This window comes from Cervus elaphus, chromosome 5 (genome assembly GCF_910594005.1).
Source record: "Cervus elaphus chromosome 5, mCerEla1.1, whole genome shotgun sequence".
NCBI classification, from domain to species: Eukaryota; Metazoa; Chordata; class Mammalia; order Artiodactyla; family Cervidae; genus Cervus; species Cervus elaphus.
In genome coordinates, this window is record NC_057819.1 from 21,568,064 (window position 1) to 21,589,230 (window position 21,167).

At 49.1% G+C, this 21,167-nt stretch overlaps 1 protein-coding gene across 5 annotated transcripts in view; it reads right to left on the reverse strand.

The window, feature by feature from the left end:
- The window catches only part of SCARB1 (scavenger receptor class B member 1), a 92,977-nt gene that overhangs the window by 63,402 nt on the left and 8,408 nt on the right, over nt 1-21,167 (reverse strand). Inside the window, exon 2 of one of the 5 annotated variants that reach the window (XM_043902085.1) lies at nt 17,017-17,087. The exons of the other annotated variants lie outside the window; for them this stretch is intronic. The gene's annotated coding sequence lies outside the window, so the exon portion shown is untranslated. The remainder of the gene's footprint in view (nt 1-17,016; nt 17,088-21,167) is intronic. 5 annotated transcript variants of the gene reach the window in all.

Genomic DNA, 21,167 nt, shown 5'->3' on the forward strand with positions numbered 1-21,167 from the left:
GAAACACACACACAGTTCCGATTCTAGGACCCCAGGCGAATCAGGCACAATCTCATCCTCCACCGACTACGCCATGATGGGAACTCCAGGCAGTGCAACTGACCCTGGTCTTTAAGACAAACACAATCTCCCCCAGGACTGACTTCGGCCCCACTTTTTCCACATAAATCAGGCAGAGGATAGCCCTTCCTTCAAACACCCCAATTTCACCCCAATAAGAAACGGGGCTATTTCTCAAGCATGAAACAGCTCAGCAAACTACAGCCCGTGGGCCACATCTGGCCTGGTGCCTGTTTCTGGGCATCCTGGGAGCTAACAATGGTTTTAAATTTTTATCTTATTTTTTAACTTTCTATTTTATATTGGAGTATAGCCAATTAACAACGTTGTGATAATTTCAGGTGGACAGCCAAAGGACTCAGTCATAAATGTACATGTATCCATGCTCCCCCAAACTCTCCTCCCATCCGTACCTTCTTAAATGTTTGAAGGAAGAAAAAAAAAAACACACAAGAATATTTATTGGCAACACATGAAATTCACAAGTTGGTGTCCTCAAGCAAAGCTGCTGTGGCACTTAGACAGCCCCCGCTCAGGGATGTCTCAAAGATGTCCACATAGAGGACCATGTGGAGGTGAGAGGCTGAGACAGAACCTGTTTGGCCTCTAAAGCCGAAAAATATTTACTATTTGTCCTCTACCACTAACGTGGCAACCCCTGTCCCCTCCCCCTCAGTCCATATGGAGACGCGAGTACCTCCCCTTCCTCCTCGGTGGCAGCGTCAAGAATCAAGTGAGCAAGGACACGCACTGCTCTGGAGAAGGCACCCGGGTGCAGACAGGCCACACAACGATGGTTGCTAAATGAGGCTTCCTCCATTCACCTTGGCCCGGGTTCAAGAACGCATGGGGAAACTTGCCAAGGTCTCGTAAGATGGCGCAATGGTGCTGTGAGCCTGGAAGAATCGGAGGCTCAGGGCTGCCTCCTTCAAAGGGTTCATCTTTTGCAAGCAGCTGGGCATGTTGTAATCACCCTGGGAGCTGGGCAACCCGGTCTACCACCTACTGAACCCGATCCATGCCACCAGGAGGAGGTTGGGGGGCAGGAAGGGGACAGGTACCAACCCTCCCTCAGGTTAAACTCTATCATGACTTTTTAAAATTGTGCTCCGAAAAAAAAAAATAAAATAAAATAAAATTGTGCTCCGATACACATTAACATCGAATGTCCCATCTTCACCATTTTTAAGTCTACAGCATGAAGTACATTCACATCATTGTGTAACCATCACCACCACCCATTTCCAAAACTTCTCATCTTCCCCAACTGAAACTGTATTCCCATCAGCCTCTGGTACCCACCCTTCTACCCTTTGTCTCTATGAGTTTGCCTCCCATGGGGACCTCCCAAAGTAGAATCATACAATATGTGTCTTTTCGTGACTGGCTTATTTCACTCAGCACAATATCCTCAAAGTTCATCCATATTGTAGCCTGTGTCAGAATTTCCTTCCTTTCTGAAGCTGAATCCCATTCCAAAATATGGATGAACCACATTCTGTCTATCCATCCATCTATGGAGGAACTCGTGGGTTGTTTTCACCTTTTGGCTATTGCAAATAATGCTGCAATGTACATGGGTGTGCACCTATCTCTTCAAGTCCCTGCTTTCAATTATTTTGAAAATAATTGCTATTTTGAAATGGCAATTTATTTATTTTGAAAATAAATACTATTATTTATATAAATAATACTTTGGTAAAACTGCTGCATCCCATGGCAATTCTATGTTTTTATTTTTTGAGGCACTGACTGCCAGGCTTACCCCACAGCAGCTGCGCCATTTTACAGTCCCTCCAACACTGCACAAGGCTTCCAGTCTCTCCACGTCCTGGCCAATCACTGTCAATTTTTTTTTTTTTATAGCAGCCCTTCCATCAGGCATGAGTTCACAGGTATCAGGCATCACTGTGGTTAGGATTTGCATTTCCCCAATGATGAGTGACGCAGGGCACTTCATCCTGTGCCTGTTGGTTACCTGCATATCTTCCTTGGAGAAATCTCTAAGTCCTTGGCCCATTTTCTAATTGGGTTGTTTTTTGGTGTGATTGAGCTGTTCTACCAAGACTTTAAGACCATGATTTATGCCCCACACTTTCCATCTCCTTTTATATATAAACACTTACTTGTTTATTTGGCTATACCAGGTCTTAGCTGTGGTACACGGGATCTTTTTTTTTAGTTGTGGCATGCAGACTCTTAGCTGGGGCTTCCCAAGTGGCTCAGTGGTAAAGAATCCACCTGCCAATGTAGGAGACGCAGGAGACGTGGTTCGACCCCTGGGGAGGGAAGATACACTGCAGCAGGAAATGGCAACCCACTCCAGTATCCTGCCTGGAAAATCCTAGGGACAGAAGAGCCTGGCGGGCTACAGTCAATGGGGTGGCAGAGTCGGACATGGCTGAGTGACTGTGCATGCACACACAAAGACTCTTAGTTGCAGTATGTGGGATCTATTTCCCTAACCAGGGATCAAACCCCGTTGCATGGGGGGCATGGAGTCTGAGGCACTGGACCACCAGGGAAGTCCCTCCCTCTGCTTTTGACTGCCCTCCTGGATATTTCCATCTGGGAAAACAGCTCCACCATCCATGGAGTCTCTCAGATAGAAATTGAAGAGTTTGACTTCTCTTCTGCCCCCGCACCCCAAGTCTCATCTGTCAGCACATGTGGCTGACTCTCCCTGCAAAAGGAATCCGGACTCTGTTCCCTCCTTCCAATTACACTGCCTCTTCGCCAGCCTCCCTGCCTCCTCTCCGAGCCCCCCAGCCCTCCCCCCCACCCCACCCCCGCTTTCTATTCACAGCACCAGAGGGCTCTGTAACACGCATCAGATCATGGGCTCCCCTGCTCAGAAACACTGGCACCTCAAGGAACTGAAAACCATATCTAAACCCCTCCCCAGGTCCCACAAGCCCTCAGCCCGCCTCTCCCCTCTCACCCCGTCACTGCTCCCCGAGCCCGCGGTTCCCTCTTCCTCCAGTGTGGTAAGCAACCTCCCACGTCCAGCCCTTTGCACATGCTATGCCCTCGGTCCGCCCTGCTGTTCCTATGCCCAACTCCTCATCACCTCAACCGGCCCCTCCTCAGGGAGGCCCTCCCGACCACCCACCCGAAGGAGAAGGACCTGGCCTGGGGTGTCCACAACTGCAGCTCCCCTGCCCCGCACAATGCCCGGTTCACGGCACCTGCTCAGAAAACACACACTGAAGGCTGCTCGAGTCCAAAACCACAAAGAGGATTCAAAAAACACCCTCCCCACACTCGCTCCCCCTCCCCCGGGTTGAAAGGACATTGAAAGCCTCAGCTGGACTCTGCCCCAGTCCCCGGCCTTTCTCCCTCCCCTACCAAGGACACAGGTGGCCGGGACTGCGGACAGCTCTGCCCCTCTTATCTGGGCTCCCAGGCCACACATCACAGCTGCCGGAGCCCGAGGGGACATGGAGGTCAGTGATGTCATCCTCTTGCAAGACAGGACAGGGAGGACCCGGATGCCCCCAGGGACAGGCCCCAGCTCCAGCTCCAGCCCCAGCCCAGGCCCGTGGCCGCAGCCACCTCGGCTCCCACTTCCCCAGGCCACACTATTCCATGTGCCCTGACACACACCCTTCTTTCCCATCCCTAGCACCCCCACCCCCCGTCCCCACCACTCCCATCATCCCCACCCCATCCACCACCCCTACCACCATCCCCTTGGCTCTCCGTAAGAGTGGGAAAGCACTTTGCTCCCTGAATCCCGCTGAGAGCTCCATGCCGTGGACACTAACATCATCTCATCTGACACCTGAGGAAACGGAGACTCAGGAAGATGAGATCGCTGCCCAAGTATGGCCAGTTTTCTGAATCCTCGCCCTCCCTATATATATACTGCCACGTATACTATGAATAGAATAATTATAGTCATAAATTATATTTTTTAATTATTTTCATTATTCCCTCACTAAAGCAGGCAGAAAGCACAAGTGTTGTCAGAGAGAAGGAGACCGAGATTTACAATAGGCCTAAGACCATAAGTAGCACCAGAACCCTGAGGGGCTCTCGACTGCCCAGTTTCCCACTACAACCAACGCTTCCAACACCCAGGACCCTGGACGACCTCCATGAACTAAGTCTGAATTTATTCCAAAAGAAGGCTGGTGATTCCCTGGTGGCTCAGTGGTAAAAGAATTCACCTGCCAATGCAGGAGACACGGGTTTGATCCCTGGGTTGGGAAGATCTCCTGTATATGGCAACCTGCTCCCGTACTCTTGCCTAGGAAAATCCCATGGACAGAGGAGCCTGGTGGGCTACAGTCCACAGGGTCACAAAGAGTCAGACACGACTGAGCACGCACGCATGCACACACAATTAACAGCTACAAGGCCAGCCTGATGCAGCCACTTCACAGCTCACAACCGCAGCCAACAGCACTTACTCACTTCCCATTTATCAACCCATTTATCCCTCACAGCTACAGCCCATGAGGCCAAGGCTATGATTATCCCCATTTTACAGATGAGGAAATTGAGGCCTGGAAGGGCCAAGTCACTTCCCCACGGCCATGGAACTAGGAAACTAGGCAAGAATGAGGCCTACCGAAGAACAGACCTCATTAAACAGGGACAGGCCCTGGCTAACGGCTGCCCTGTACAATTTCCAAACTGTCACAATTGCCTAGAAATCTAGATTTGTATCTATCATCGACCACACAAAACACGTCTCCAACCTGGTCTGAGTTCCGGGAGAGGCTGGGCTGCAACCCTGGGACAAAAGTGAGGAGCTCAGGCACTGGTCCAAGTTATATCTACACCAGCTGTGGTAACTTCAGGCAGGTGCCTCAGCCTCTCTGAGCCTCCATTACTCCAGCAGGAAAATAAACATTACTGCAACTCAGAAGAGGTTATGAGGATCCAATGAGCCTATACCTGCAGCCTGGTGCCTAGCACACAGGAAGTTCTACCCCAAACCTGTGAATGTGGAGACTTCCCTGGTGGTCCAGTGGTTAAGACTCCAAACTCCCAATGCAGGGGGCTTCAATCCCTGGTTAGTGAACTAGACCCACGTGCCGCAACTGAAGATCCTGCATGCTGCAACTAAGAGATTCTGCATTCCACAACAAAGACCTGGCACAGCCAAATTAATTTTTTTTAATTGTGAACATGATTTTATTTGGAGAAAGGGTCTTTTTTCCTTGGTTGCATGCGCCATGCTGTATATGGGATCTAGTTCCCTAACCTGGAACAGAACCTGTGCCCTCTGCATTGAGAACACACAGTCTTAACCACTGGGACACTAGGGAAATCCCAGAAAAAGATGTCTTTGCAGATGTAATTAAAGATCTCAAAATGAGATCATTCTGGATTATATGGGTGGACCTTAAATCCAATGATGAGTGTCCACAGTAGCAAAGACACAGAGGCAGACGCCATGGGAGATAAAGGCAGAGACTTGAGGGATGTAGACACAAGCCAAGGAGTGTCTGGAGTCACCAAAAGACACAAGGTTCCTTAGTGAGAGTATGGCCAACACCTCAACTTCAGACTTCTGGTCTCCAGAACTGAGAGAGAAGACATCTCTATTCTAAACCACCCATCTGTATGGGTCTTCTCCATTGGTCCAGGGGTTAAGACTCCACCTTCCAAAGAAGGGGGCGCAGGTTCAATCCCTGGTCAGGGAACTAAGATCCCACACACCTCGAGGTATGGCCAAAAAATAAAATAAAAAACATCTGTGATCATGTGTTACAGCAGTCCCAGGAAACACACTCGCCCTAAGAAAGTTCCAGAAGACAACATGGCCATCACCAGCAGGAGGGTTTCTTCAGAATGGATCCCAACCTGCGTCTTCCTTTGTCAGGTCCCAAGGAACAAGGCCTTTGGTCACTGCTTCAGCAGTAAATAGAGAAACAGCCCCACCCTTTGCAGTGCTCCGTATACAAAGCCCACAGCTTTGTACACACAGAGACAGGCCCTCAGCCCAGGAACAGGAGGGTGAGTTCCGGGCTAGAACAAAGGTCTCCAAGATACTCCCCTTGGTGCCAAACCCAAGGTGGAGAAAGGCATGCGGGGTCCTGGTGGGTGGGCCTGAGACGGGAAGATATCCCGCTCCCCGTGAACACAAACATTGTCAGGAAGGAACTATTAACCCAAGTTGCCTTTGGAGTCAGGACCCGCTGTGGGGCAAGGGAGCTATGACTTTTCATGTACTGCCTTTTCTTTCTTTTTTTTTTATTGCAGTTGTGATTCTTTCTGTATGCTTTCAATTTTTTTTTTTTTTTTTAAGAAACTTTAACCTTTATTTATCCTGTCTTAGATCCAGGCTATGCATGGCATGTGGGATCCTAGTTCCCCGATCAGGGATGGAACCTGTGACCCCTGCACTTCGGAGCTCAGGGTCATAACCAATGGGCCTCCAGGGAAGTCCCCACTTTCAATCTTTTTCACTGTGCCCCTATTTTATTTTCCTTATTTCTGGTGCCAGTGAGGGCTGTCTCAGAAGTGCCCAGCCTGCCAAGCACATCCCATCCAGCTGTCTTAAGTGGCATGACACCCAAGGCTGCTCTACCTGTATTTTAGTTTGTGGGAGCTGAGAAAATCAGCCACCAATTGCAGAAGAGGACACTGACTTTCAGAAGAAAATCAAGTTCCTAGAGAACCCAAGAGCCAGGGCCTAGATTTGATCCTGGAGTTCTGCCAGTTGGAAGGTTGGACAAACACTTGGTTCTGGGTCAAAGAGTATCCCCTAGAAGCCATGCCCAGCTGGAACCTCAGAAGGTGACACTGGAAAACAGTGTCTCTGGAGATGTGAATAAGTTACAGATCTCCAGATGAGGTCCTTCTGGATTGAGGTGGGTCCTAAATTCAGTGACAGATGTCCTTATAAGAAAAGGTAGGGAGGGGACTTCCCTGGCAGGCCAGTGGTTAAGACTTCCACTGCAGGGGGCATGGCTGTGATTCCTGGTAGGGGAACCAAGATCCTGAATGTGCACAGTGTAGCCAAAAAAAAAAGAAAGTGTGGCCAAAAGTTAAATAAAATAAGAGACAAGGACACAGAGGCATACAGAGGGGATGACTACGTGAAGACAAAACCCTCAGAAATTAAGACACCCGTGACAATTACACAGCAAGGTGACCACAGGCACCCTTAGCAGGAGGGGACCCCTACGCTGACCGCAGACAATAGCACAGGGTACGTGGGGTCAGCCACAATCTCTCCCCATCCTGAATAAGGCTGAACTCTGAGCCTCTGCAGCTGAACAGATGTCCCTTACATCCTCTATCCTCTCCCTGCATCTGACTTCGGTCACTGGGGACAAAAGATTTCTGATTAAACCAAGTCCAAATCCTGGGGTCTATCCCCAATTTACTGTGTGCCCCCGCCACAGGCTCCCCCAAACTCTGAGCCTCGACCCTGTCCTCCCATTGGCTTACAAAAGGAAGAAGGATCAAACAGAACTCAGAAATGCAAAACAAAACAACACCCATGGCAACCACTGGCATTCTAGAAGGCCAGATGGTATCAGGCGCTGGAGGAGATGTGGGAGGACACAGCAAGAACCCTTCTGGAAGGCACGTTTGATGACTCTGGCTCCCCTGCCTCCCTCTTCCCATGCCTGCCCTACGACCTGGCTGCCCCAGGCCCTGCACCTCCCAAGGAAATACGTGAGAACTTTACGATGGGAAGTTCCAGGACGTTTGCTGCTTGGGGAGGTAGGAGTGGACGGAACCAGACACCCGTCATGAAAGGAATAAATAAAATGAGAGGAATATAAACTCGGAAATCCAGGCATTAGAAGAAGCCATGGGCCAGACAAGAATACGTGGACAGATTTCCAAATGATGAAGGGACAAGAGTAGGGCTAAGAGCAGGAGTCGGGTACCAAGAAAGAGGTCTGCTCTCTTCCCAGTTTTGGCAGCCCATGTGCTAGGCGTAGGACCTGCCTGGCCATGCCCAGCTCAAAGCACTTTCCACCTATTAGCCCATTACATCTTCATTTCAACCCTTTGGGAAGGTGTGGTTTGTACCATTTTATGGGAGTCTAACCAAACCCAGAGACTTGAGAAATCTGCCCCAGGTCACGCACAGGCAAAAGGCAGAGCCAGGATGAGCTTCCACGCCTACCTGGCTCACAACTGAGCTCCGGACCACTGTTCTGAGCAGACCCCTGGCACCATCTGTGGCACAAGGACATAAAGTCCTATTCAAAGACATATCCCCCAGGGGGTGGGTGCAGGGGCCGGGAGGAGTGAAACATAAGGAGGAGGAGGAGGAGGAGAAATAGAAGGAGACAAAGGGACTTCCCTGGTGGTCCAGGGGTTTAAGAATCCGCCCTGCAATGCAGGGAACACGGGTTCAATCCCTGATCTGGGAAGATTCCACATGACTTGGGGCAACTAAGCCTATGCACCACAGGTACGGAGCCTGAGCTCTAGAACCCGGGAGCTGCAACTACTGAAGCCCGAGAACCTAGAGCCTGTGCTTCACAACGAGAGAGGCCACACAATGAGAAGGCTAAGCACCAGAGAAAGCCCACGTGCAGCAACGAAGACCCAGCACAACCAAAAATAAAATAAAATAATTAACTTTTTTAAAAGGAGACAATATTTTAAAAGGGAAAATAAACAGGCATGTGTACACACAAATCCCCAACAGCACTATTCACAGTGACCAAAAGGTGGAAATAACCAAAGTGTCCCTCACCGATAGACGGATAAACAGAATGTGTTTCACCCACACACAGTGAAATACGATTCAGTCATAAACAGGAGTAAAGCGCTGACACAGGCAACAACCTGAAGAACCTTGGAAACATGATGCTGAGGGAAAGAAGCCAGGCACAAAGGGTCACACAGTGTGGGACTTCATTTATAGGGAATGTCCAAAAGGATACATCCTTAGAGACTGCAAGCAGAACTGCCAGGGAACAGGGGACTTGGAAGGAAGAAAGGATGGTGATAGAAACATTCTAGAAGCAGACAGAGGTGATGGTTATACAACACTGTGAATGTGCTAACTGCCACCGAATGGATCACTTTAAACGATTAATGTTATGTCAATTTCACCTCTATAATTTATTAAATAAAAAGCCTGTAATGAAACTGAACACTGATTCAATCACTTCGGAAGTCTGGCACTTCCGGGAACCAGCAGGTTTGCCCCTTCTTGTGGACCTGAGAGGAAATCAGGCTTGTGCATTCTGAGGGCAAGGGCCAAGAGCGTTCATAACCTGGAGTTGGAGATGCTCACAGGATGGAGAAACCAGGACAGCCTCATGGAATATTTTACAGATATGAAGATGGGGTGTGGTTTATTGTAACAACATGGATGGGTCTCACAAACATAATGGGAAGCAAGAACAAGACAAAATTAAAAAAAAAAAAAATACAGAGTACGTGTCTTATTCCATCATGGCTGAGCTGCTGTAACAAAACATCACCAAATGGGTGGCTTATAAACAACAGACATTTATTTCATAAGGCGGCAGGCTGGTAGTCAGGATCAGGGTGCTGGCGTGGTCCAATGAGGGCGCTCTTCTGGCATGCAGACTTCTCGCTGTGTCCTCACATGGTGGAAGGGGTGAGGGAGCTCTCTGAGGTCTCTTTTATGAGGGCACTAATCCTATTCAGGAAGGCTCTATCCACTCTCATAACCAAATCATCTCCCAAAAGCCTGACCTCCCAATGCTATCACCGAGGGTATTAGGTTTCCAACATATGCATTTGGGGTGGGGCAGGAAGCACAAACATTCAGGCCATAATGAATGTTGCCCCATATCCATGTCTCTCTCACAAGTCATCAACCCAAAAGTTGAAGTCCAAAGTCTCATCCAACTATATAAATCAAGAATGAGTGAGGGAGGGGTGTGGGAGGGAGGTCTAAGAGGGAGGGGATATATGTATACACATAGCTGACTCACTTTATTGTACAGCAGAAACCAACATATTGTAAAGGAATTATACTCCAATAAAAAAATAAAAATAAATTTCAAAAAATTTTAAAAAGAACAGGTGAGACCCCAGCTGTGAACCTGTGAAATCAAATATGTTATGTGCTTCCAAAATGCAGTGGTGAGACAGGCATAGGACAGGCACTCCCATTCCAAAGGGAGAAATAGAAAAAAAAAAAAAAGGAACAGGTGCAAGGTGACCCACAAACCTAATAGGGCAATCAACATATACTCCAAGGCTCAAGAAGAACCCACCTTTGGGCTGATGTCCTGTCTTCCAGACCCACTGGGGCTGTGGCTGGACCCCCACAGCTCTGCGGGGGTAGCTGCAGGCCTACGGCTCCCCAGGCGATACTTGCACCCTGGAGGCTCCACCTGCCTGGGTTTGTGGGGGGCAGCCCGGGCCTCATGGCTCCAATGAGCAGAGGTCATCTGAAACTTGGGCGACGACCCCACTTTTGAGGAGGAAGCCCTGGTTGATCTCTGAATGGCCTTCTGGTCCTTCATCCCTTGTTTTAAACAGCACTTTCCCAATATTCAGTTCCCATTTTTATTCAGGAGTGTGTTGATTATTCTCTCCCAATCTTGACTGTTTTCTACCTCAGAACACCTCTATTTCCTCCTTTCCCCTTCTCCTCCCAATCCAATTCTGTGAATCTTTGTGGGTGTCTGGGCTACGGAGAACACTCTGGGAACAGACAACTACGTAGATCTGTCTCTCTCGAGTCCCCCTTTCTCTCCTCCTGCTCATCTCTATCTCCCTCCTCCCTCTCCTCTTCTTCATGTAACTCTGTGAACCTCTCTGGATGTCCCTCACAGGGGAGAATCTTTTCGCCATTAACCCAGAAGTTTTATTATCAGTGCTGTATAGTTGGAGAAGTCCTGAGACTACTGGAAGAATAAAACTGAAATCCAGAGGCAGGAGACTTAAGCCCAAAACCTGAGAACACCAGAAAACTCCTGACTACATGGAACTTTAAGTAATAAGTGACCGTCCAAAAGCCTCCATACCTACACTGAAACCAACCACCACCCAAGAGCCAATAAGTTTTAGAGCAAGACATACCACGCAAATTCTCCAGCAACGCAGGAACATAGCCCTGAACGTCAACATACAGGCTGCCCAAGGTCACACCTAACACATAGACCCATCTCAAAACTCATTACTGGGCACTCCATTGCTCTCCAAAGAGAAGAAATCAAGTTCCACGCACCAGAAATTACTCAGCCGTCAAAAATTCATTTGAATCAGTTCTAATGAGATGGATGAAACTGGAGCCCATTATACAGAGTGAAGTAAGCCAGAAAGATAAAGAACATTACAGCATACTAACACATATATATATGGAATTTAGAAAGATGGTAACGATAACCCTATATGCAAAACAGAAAAAGAGACACAGAAGTACAGAACAGACTTTTGAACTCTGTGGGAGAAGGTGAGGGTGGGATGCATGAGACAAGTGCTCGGGCCTGGTGCACTGGGAAGACCCAGAGGAATCGGGTGGAGAGGGAGGTGGGAGGGGGGATCGGGATGGGGAATACGTGTAACTCTATGGCTGATTCATATCAATGTATGACAAAACCCACTGAAATGCTGTGAAGTAATTAGCCTCCAACTAATTAAAAAAAAAAAAAAAACAGCACTTTCCCAGTCAAATAGCTTCCTAGTCCTGTCCTGGGAAATCTAAGAATCCCGACGCCCCAGCTCATGCCTTCCCTTCTTCTCCTTCAGTCCAATCTGGCTATTTTCCTGCTCAGGTGGCAGACTGTCTTGTTGACACACACACTAATCTTATCAAATTGTCATCAGCCACACCTTGGTCTTCTCTTCCCAACAGGCAGTCTTGTTTTCTTTGTTTTTGTTTTCCAATACAGATAGGTTGAGAATTTTCCAAATTTTTAAAGATCAGATTCCCCTTTGAGTATCAATTCTATCTGTAAGTCCTGTCCCTCTGCTGGCATTTGATCATAAGCATTCCAGAGCTACTGTGCTTAGAACCAGCTGCGGGCAGGCGGCCGCTTTCATCACCCACCAATTTTACCAAAAACGTTGCAACACAATCACAACTCAGCCAGGTTCTCTGCCATTTCACAACAAACACTGCCTCTCCCCCAGTTTGCAAGTTCCTCTTTTTCACCTGAGATATCATCAGAATGTCCTCACTAACAAACCAGAAGCTTTCTCAACAACTCTCCTCTCTATCTGAACCCCCAATAGAATCACTTTATTCTTTTTTTAAAAAAATATATTTTCTTGGCCACACCACACAGCATGAGGGTGACATGTGGGAGCTTAGTTCCCCAACCAGGGATTGAACCCATGCCCCCTTCATTGAAAGCATGAGGTCATAACCACTGGACCACCAGGGAAGTCCTTAGAATTGCTTTTAATGATCTCTTCGTGGCAGTAATAGGCTCTGCCAGCAGGCACCTGAAGACTCTTCCAGCCTCTATTCATCACCCAGATCCAAAGTCACTTCTGCGTTTTTAAGTATATTACTGCGGAGCCCCTCCTGGAAGCAATTTCTGCCTTAGTCCATTGGGTGGTTCTCACAAAATGCCATAGACTAGATGGCTTACAAAAACAGGAGCCTGGAAGTCTGAGATCTTGGTTGGGTAAGGACCCTCTTCTGTGCTAGAGACTTTGACAGCATTCTCACATTATAGAAGAGGCAAGGGAGCTCTCTGTGCTGGGGGCGGAGGGGGTGGTTCCTCCTCTAAAGGGCACTAATCCTATTCATGAGGGCTCCACCCTCATAAGCTAATCACCTCCCAAAGGCCTCACCTCCTAACTTCATCACTTTGGACATTAGGATTTCAAAGTATGAATTTTGAGAGAATACAGGCAGTCAGATCACAGCAGTAAGATTCCACTCATGTAAAGTTCACAATCAGACAAAACTAATCCCAGTGCAAGCTGGAGACAAGCACAGGTTCCTCTGCAGGGGCTTCTGGAGGGCAGCCGAGGTTCTGCTTTTTTATCTGAAGATGATCACACTGATGCTTATCTTAGATATTTATTTAATACGTGTGTCTTAGGCACTTACTTTCAAGTATGTAATATTTCACAATAAAAAGAAATCAAAGGGGACTTCCCTGGTGGTCCAGTGGTTAAGTATCCGCCTTCCAATGCAGGGGACTCAGGTTCAATCCCAGGTCGGGAAACTAAGATCCCACATGCTTTCGGGCAACTAAGCCCATGTGCTGCAACTACTGAACCTGTGCTCTAGAGTCTGTGCACCGCAACAAGAGAAATGCAGAAAAAATAAAATTCGAAGTTGAAAATCCAAAGCAGGAGGCTGCAGCGGGTGGAATCCAGGGACCCTGGGAACAGGCAGTCAAAGGAAGTCCCGAGGCCTAGTTGGTCTTTCAAAGCTGCCAAGGGATTCCGGTGGCAGCGGGCTCTGAGCCGAGTAAAGCCAGAGTGACCTTCATTCACCAGCCAAGAGGCCAGATGGGGTCAGGGGGATCTGGCACAAGAACTTCTGTAAGGCTCAGAGGGACAGGCGGGGAAGACAAGAAGGCCCTCACCTGCCATCCTATCTCCACCAGACAGGCTCTGGCACCCCAGAGTTGCAACGCCTTCCCAGGCCACAGGCCATCATGCTTCCATGGTCCTGGGAGAAGAGGAGGGCTGGAGGGGAGCGGGCAGGCTGGCTGAGGGTGGCTGGAAGGATCCACACACCTGGGTATGAGGGCAAGGAATCAGAGCTAAGAAAATTAAGAAGCAGATGGAGGAACAGCTGAAAGAGCCAAAGCCAGATGGAATCAGGGGCTTCTTCCAGTCCAAGGGTAGGTTCAAACTCACCCAGGGGGGCCCAGGCCGGCTGCAGGAGGGGGCTGGCTGCCAAGCTGGGGGTGAGAGAGGGGAGTCCCGATATCCATCCCAACTCAGCCAGGAGGGCTCTACTCCCATCTGACTCAAACAAGGAGACTTTTGTGTAGGAATCTGTCAGAAGAAAACGTGCGCTCACGCAGAAACAGACAAATCCAAATTGAAGGGCATCCTGCCAAAACACTGGCCTGTCCCTTTATAAACACTAATGTTGTGAAGGGTTCAGTAAAAAGAACAGGGCTGGAGGACTAGTCTGGATTAAAGGAGGAGAAAGAAACAAGGCAACCAAACACAGGACATGATTCAAACAATAAAGACAAAAAATTGTTGTAATGGGGCTCTTGGGACAGTAAGAGACTCTGAATGTCATCTGAGCGTGAGATCAAACAAGCAAACCATCACAAGCTTTCCTGCATGTGATGGTGATTGGTGGTTACAGAAAAAAATATTCCTGTCCTTAAGACACACACACTGCAGTGTTCCAGAGTAAGATGTCATCACCTTCAAAGCAACTCTCAGATGGATTGGCCAGGAGAGACAGAGAACACAAATGCTACAAATTGTCAGCGTCAGTGGAGCTTGAGAGAAGGCTTACAAAAATTCATTGCATTGTGTTCGCAACTTTCCCAAAGCAAAATTTTTCAAATTGAAACATCAGGGTGGAAAAAGAACACTCATGACTGCTCATGGGAATGGCTGGTACATCCGTGGGATGTTCAGTCATCTAGATACCCACTGAGAGCTACCCAGGTGCCTGGGGAAAATTCAGAGAAGAGATGGAGTCAGAAAAGCAAGATGCAGGAAAGTGGGCATAGTGCGATCCCATTTTGGTAAAGTGACAGACTAACTAATCCCACTATGGGTATGTGTATAAGGTTAATATGATGACAAGAGAAAAAACTTAGGTGACACTTGCCAAGCTGTTATTCTAAGTCAGAGGTCCCCAACCTTCAAGATCTAATGCCAGATGATCTGAGGTGGAGCTGATGTAAGAAAAACAGAAATAAAGTGCACAATAAACGTAATGCGTTAAATCATCTCAAAACCATCCCCCTAACACCCGGGTCCCTGGAAAAAATGACTTCCACAAAACCAGTCCCTGGTGCCAAAAAGGCTGGGACCACTGTTCTAAGCATTTTACAGGTACCCACTCCTCCGTCTTCATAAGAGCCCTGTATAGGAGATACTTTCATTCATTCCATTTTACAGAGGCGGAAATAAGGCACAGAGAGGTTAAGTCACTTGTCCAAAGACATACAGCTAAGAAATGGCAGAAAAACCTGGCTCCAAAGTCTATGCTCTTAGGTCCACCTAGCTCCTGGATGCCAAAACTCTGGCCAGACCCTAGAGAGAATCCTGGGGGTTTGAGAAGCCATGCCTGACCTTGATGGTGACATGTCAACACTGCCTTCCAGCTCCCCGTTCCAGTCTGTGCCATGCTTCTCATTCAGGTGGAAGGTTCTCACGTGGGCACACAGGGCACTCTCTGTGAACAAGGGGATGCTCCCAGAGGCCCTGGGGGCCTGGCTGTCCAGGTGGGTCACTCCCACACAGACCCCCTCACTGTCCTAGGTGAAGAAGGGTATGTCCTGGGTTTGGGACAAGGATCAACAAGGGTGTCAGGAGTTCATCCGATGACAGGTGTGCTGGTACACTGCAGAATATACCGGCTAGCTACAATGATTCCTGGTCAACTCCTCTGCATCTGTACCTGGGCAAGTTCTGATGAAGGTGAGAAACTTGGCTTATCCCTCCACGCCATCGCCTCCAGTGCATTCGAAGGGCGGCTCCCACCCGGGACAGACAAAGCCTGTGCTTTGGCACACCCCAGCCCTGACACTTCTCCCACTTTCCAACAAACACCTCCTCCCAATCTTGCTTCCAGGAGGTGGGTGGGCAGGCATGCAGACAGGGACCCTGGGAACTTTCTACCTGAAAAACATTAGCTCATGACTTGCTTTCACAACTACTTGGCTTCTCCCAGGCCCTGCGCCCCCAGCCCATCTGACCTTCACCCACTTTCCCTGCCCACTTGACAACAGTCTTCCCGGACAGTACTCACTGCTAATTTGCTCTCTGGCCTTACTTAAATCCTTGCTCCCTCTGGGTTTTTGTTTCCTCAAAGCATAAAAGATGGAACTGAGTGCCAGATCTAACAATCTGAGTTTATGAAACATTCCCTGACAGAAACAATTAGCTGATCAGTTACCACCCTCCCAAGCAGTCCAAGGTAGAGACAAAGAAAATAATCTCTAACACTACAATAGGCAGGGGCAGTGAGAGGCAATGAGATGAAGTGAGAAAGCTATTCTGGAGAAAAGCATCCATCAATCATTTCTGCTGCCTCTCACCCTTTCCTCCTTCTCCTAACAGTCCTTCCCTCCCTTTTCCTTTAGGGTACCACCCACCCCACCTCAGCCTCCCTGCTTTAGGGTGAAAAAAGAGCTCCCTCTCCAACTCCAAGGATGGGCATCTAATCCAAGCCTGACCCATCAGAGCAGTCCATTTCTCAACCTACAGTGATTGGCTCAGGGATAAGCATATGAGACAAGCCCTGACAATCAAAGCCCAACTTTGCCCAGCCACTGGGAAAAGTCTCCAATTACCTCTGAAGGTCCCTCCATAAAGTTCCTTTTGGAGACCTGTGGGGAAATTAAAAGCAACCAGTTTCTCCCCCATGTGGCACAGGTGGCTATCTGAGCCCTAGATTTAAAAATGAATGTTTAACTCTTGGATTGCATTCAGGCTGGATCCCTTACAGGACCCATGGGAGAAACAACAGGGCCACAGGAAGCTCCCTCCCCACCCTCTCTCTGCACCCTCCAGGCCAATACTAACCCAGTCGACTTGTGGTTTATTGAGTGCGGGTAAATGATTTTGCATGGTTGAGACGACATGAGATCCTGTACGTACAGAGGAAGTACATATCACCAGCAAACTGGACCTGGGTCTCCCAACTCCAGCCTCACGCCATTTCTGCCCATGGGGACAAGAAACGTAAACAATTCCACTTTAATGATGAACCAGGGCTTCAATGCAGTGGACCTCCCCCAATCCAAGCCACCCAGCTGAAGCCAAGATGCCAGCAGGAAGATCCCTTCTCCCTCTGAGAGACAGAGTAAGGTGGCTCCAGGCCAGACTCCATACCTCCCTGGGTCCCTGGGCCAAGACAGGTGCTGTTTCTTTACTTACCACCCCCAGATGGCCCCAATGACAGCTTTCATAAACCGGTGTCCCTTCCTTCTGGCCACTCCACCTTCGAACTGGGGCAGAGGAGGAATCAATCAGAAGATACCAACGCTCAGCCAGGAAAAACACCCAGTCACTGGAGTCAGAGAGATATCTCTGGAACACAGGCAGGACTTGTTGAGACTCAGGCCCTGAATCCATGAACACACCACAAAGACCAGGCTCCCAGGTCCTCTCTGGTGTGGGAGATAGGAGGCGAAGGAGGGGAAGAGCCAGCATTGAAGCCAAGGAGTCTGCCTTCCAAATCCATGAATTTGAAGATCCCGACTGGACTCCTCTCACTGCCTCGGCCTGAGGTCCCTCCCCAGCCAGGTCTCTGCCCTAGACCAGGGTCCCCAACCACGGGATACAGTCATGAACAAGACAGACAAGGCCCCTGCCTCGGGAAACCTCAACCAAGTGGACAGTATCATTCCAGAATGGTGACAGCTTAGAAGATAATAACATGGAATGCTTATAACACAGATAGGGTAGGTTCATAGGGTGAGGGGGGGAGGAGAGGGGTAATCGTCAAGAGTACCATTTGAGCTTAAACATGAAAAGAATCCAGCACAAAAGTCAGGAGGAAAAAGGCTTCTGGGAAGAAGGAACAGCCTGTGCAAAGGCTCTGAGGCAGGAAAGAACACCTGTGCATGGGAGGAAAAGAAAAGCTCATGAGGCGAATTCTTTGGTTGTCCAGTGGTTAGGACTCCATGCTTTCACTGCCTAGGACCCAGGTTCGATCCCTGGTCGGAGAACTAAGATCCTGCAAGCTGTGTGGCATAACCAAAAACAAAAAACAGGAAGAAGAAAAGTCTATGAGGCTGCAACAGAGTAAAGTGCAGGGAGTGGAGGCAGGAAAGGGGCTTACAGGCCATGAGGAGCAGATGGGTTTCATACCACATGCAAGAAGGTTTTAATCAGTATTGTGAAATGATGCAATTTACATTATTTTTAAGAGCATAGGGGGACTTCCCTGATGGTCCAATGGTTAAGAACCCACATGCCAATGCAGGGATCCTGGGTTCGATCCCCGGTCTGGGAAGATTCCACACGCTGCATGGCAACTAAGCCTGTGGGTCACAACTACTGAAGTCCATGCGCCCTACAGCCTGAGCTCCACAACAAGAGAAGCCACCTCAGTGAGAAGCCGGTACACTGCAGCTAGAGAGTAGCCCCCACTCCCTGCAACCAGAAACAACCCTTGCAATGAGGACCCAGTACAGCCATAAATAAATGAACGATATACATATATAAGTGCAGCTGGGCTTCCCTGGTGGTCTAGTGGTTAAGACATGTTTCCACTTCCGGGGGTGTAGGTTTAATCCCTGGTCAAGGAAGTTCCGCGGGTTGTGAGGTACAGCCAAAGAAAGAAAGAAATATCCCAAATAATCCAAAATAAGAAGAAAAACAATAAAGAACATTCTACTGTGGCAGGGAAAATTGACGAGACTGGCGTGAGTAGGAGCAGACGGCCCGGAAAGGGAGCTCCTGCAGTAGGTGAGAGATGCGACAGCTTCAGGCGGAGTGGAACCACACACAGGGTGAGGGGAGCCCCCCATGTCACCATAGAGGGTGACAACTTGCCACTGGTCACGTACCTCCCTGTGAAACCACTCTCGTCTTCTAAACATCCGTTCAATAACTATTCAAGAACCTACCATTATGTGCTAGGCATCATTCCAAGCGCTTGGAACACAGCAATGAACAAAAACCAAGGTCCCTGCCCTCATGGGCCTGACACTCTCACGGAGAGAAACAGACAATAAGCAATAAACAGGATGCGTAGGTGAATTCTGCAGTATCTCAGCAGATGATGGGGCGACAGAAGAAAAACAGCAGGGTAAGGAAGGTTCGGAGCACCAGGGAAAGGGAAGAAAACTTGCAATATTCAAAAAGAGAAGGACTTCCCTCGTGGCCCGATGGTTAAGAATCCATGCTTGCACCACAAGGGGCACGGGTTCGATCCCTGGTAGGGGAAGTAAGGTCCTGCATGCTGCACAGTGAGACCAAAAAAAAAAAAAAAAAACTGTAAGGAGAAAGATTCATGAGAAAGTGAGATCCAAACAAAGGCCTAAAGGAGGCAGGAGAGAGAATCACGCACATGTCACATCAGGGAAAGAGCTGTGGGCAAAGGGAAGAACTCAATAAGGCCAATGTGTCAGTTAGGAACAGCCGGCAGGGCTGGGTGCAAGGTCAAGCTGAAGGGGAGGACAGAAAGGGGTGAGGTTCGGGTGGTACGGGCCTCAAGGGCCAACATAAGGTCTCACCTTGACTCAGAGGGGATGGTGTGGGCCCACTGCCGGGCTTTATTTAAGGAGAAGAGGGTGGTGCTCTGATTGCAGATTTCTTGGGATCCCTTTGGCTGCTGTGCTGAAAAGCCTAGCCAGGGAGCAACGGTGGACACAGGGAGATGTGCAGGAATCCAGGCCAAAGTTGATGGTGCCTTGGACCAGGGTGGTGGCCATGGGTGTGGAGAGAAGCTGGATTCTGGATATATTTTTGCTTTTGTGTTTTTGGGGTTATTTAGTATCTTAGTTTTATCTATTTATTTATTTAGCTGCTCCACATCTTAACTGGGGTGCAGAGGATCTTTGATCTTCATTGCAGCATGAGGGACCTTTTTCTTTTTTTTTTCTAAGTTGTGACATGCGAAATCTCTTAATTACAGCATGCGGGATCTTCCGTCCTGGAATGCGAATTTTAGCTGCGCCCTGTGGGATCTAGCTCCCTGACCAGGGATCAAACCCAGGCCCACTGCATCGAAAGCGTGGCGTCTCAGCCACTGGACCACCAGGGAGGTCTCTCTGCATATATTTTGAAGATGAGGCCAAAAACAAAATGTCCAACGTGGGAAGTGAGAGAGTCAAGGCTGACTCCAAGGCTTTCGGCCAGGGGAGCTGGCGGATGGAGGAGCGACAGCCTGAGATGGGAACGTGGCCAGAGGAATGAGGTTCTGGGGCAGGGGCAGTGATGGGAAGTCAAGCGCTGGCTAGAGTAAGCCTGAGATGCCTTTGAACACCCAGGTTAAGACACGGAGCTGGCCAGTGGATGCTCAAGACTGGAGTTCAAGGGGAAAGGCCTGGGCCTAGGATATCAATTTGGGAGGGGCCCAGACAAAGATGGCATTAGACGTGTGAGATCGTGTGACCTCAGCCAGGAAAAGGTTTAGTGCAGGGACGTGCCAATGGCCGGCGGTCAGGGAGATAAGGAGACACCAGCATCTGAGTTCAAGAGCAGCCCAAGAGACCACACATCAAAGTGTCTCAAGAGTCCTTCTGGCAGCTTCCAGAAAAGGTGGAAGGAACTTCACCCCAAATGCCAGGAAGCAAGCACAGGTCGGGCCACTCCTATTCCTTCCTCCTACCCAGCACGAAGCAATAAATCGGGGCACAGGAGGAAACGATGGGGTGGAGGTGGGGGAAGGAAGCCAGACAATGAAGCCAGCTGCGCCCAGGGTCACCAGGGGCCCGGACCTCTGGGTTCAGGGAGGTTCTGAGCAGAATGACTCCGAGCTTCAAATGTGGGTCCCAGGCACCTCCGGAGCCTGTAACTCGCCAGCTCCAGGGCCCCAGAGAGCCCCAAAGCCAAGAATATGAGTTTTTTGGTGTTGGTTTTTGTTTCTTTTTGCATTTCAGCTCCCATGGCCCCTCCAAGGGCCAGTGGAGGCCAAGGTCACATCTGAACCAGGGGGCAGGAGATGAGGCACATAAAAGAACTTCTCCTTTTGTCTGATTTTTTTTTTTTTTTGGCTGAGTCCTACCTACAGTTGAATTCTTTGCACTCTAAATGTGTTTATGGGGACGAAGCTGCTAGACCTCCATGGCACAGAAGAGGGGTGGGAAGAGTGGGAGTAGGTGCTCTTGTAACCAAATTCTCTAATTCTAAGATTATGAGCCAGAGAAGTCAGCCTTGTGACTGAAACCTGCCTTGGGGGGGTCTCTCTGCCCAGGGGCCTCTCTGCTGCTGATCAAGCGTGTAGGATCATGCTTCCAGGCACCAAGATCCACAGTTACTGACGGAGCAGACGTGCCTGGGCCCAGGTTCCAGCAGAACAAAACTGTCCAAGGGAAAATGAAAATCTTCAACGAGCAAGTCCTTGACATCCACTCAGT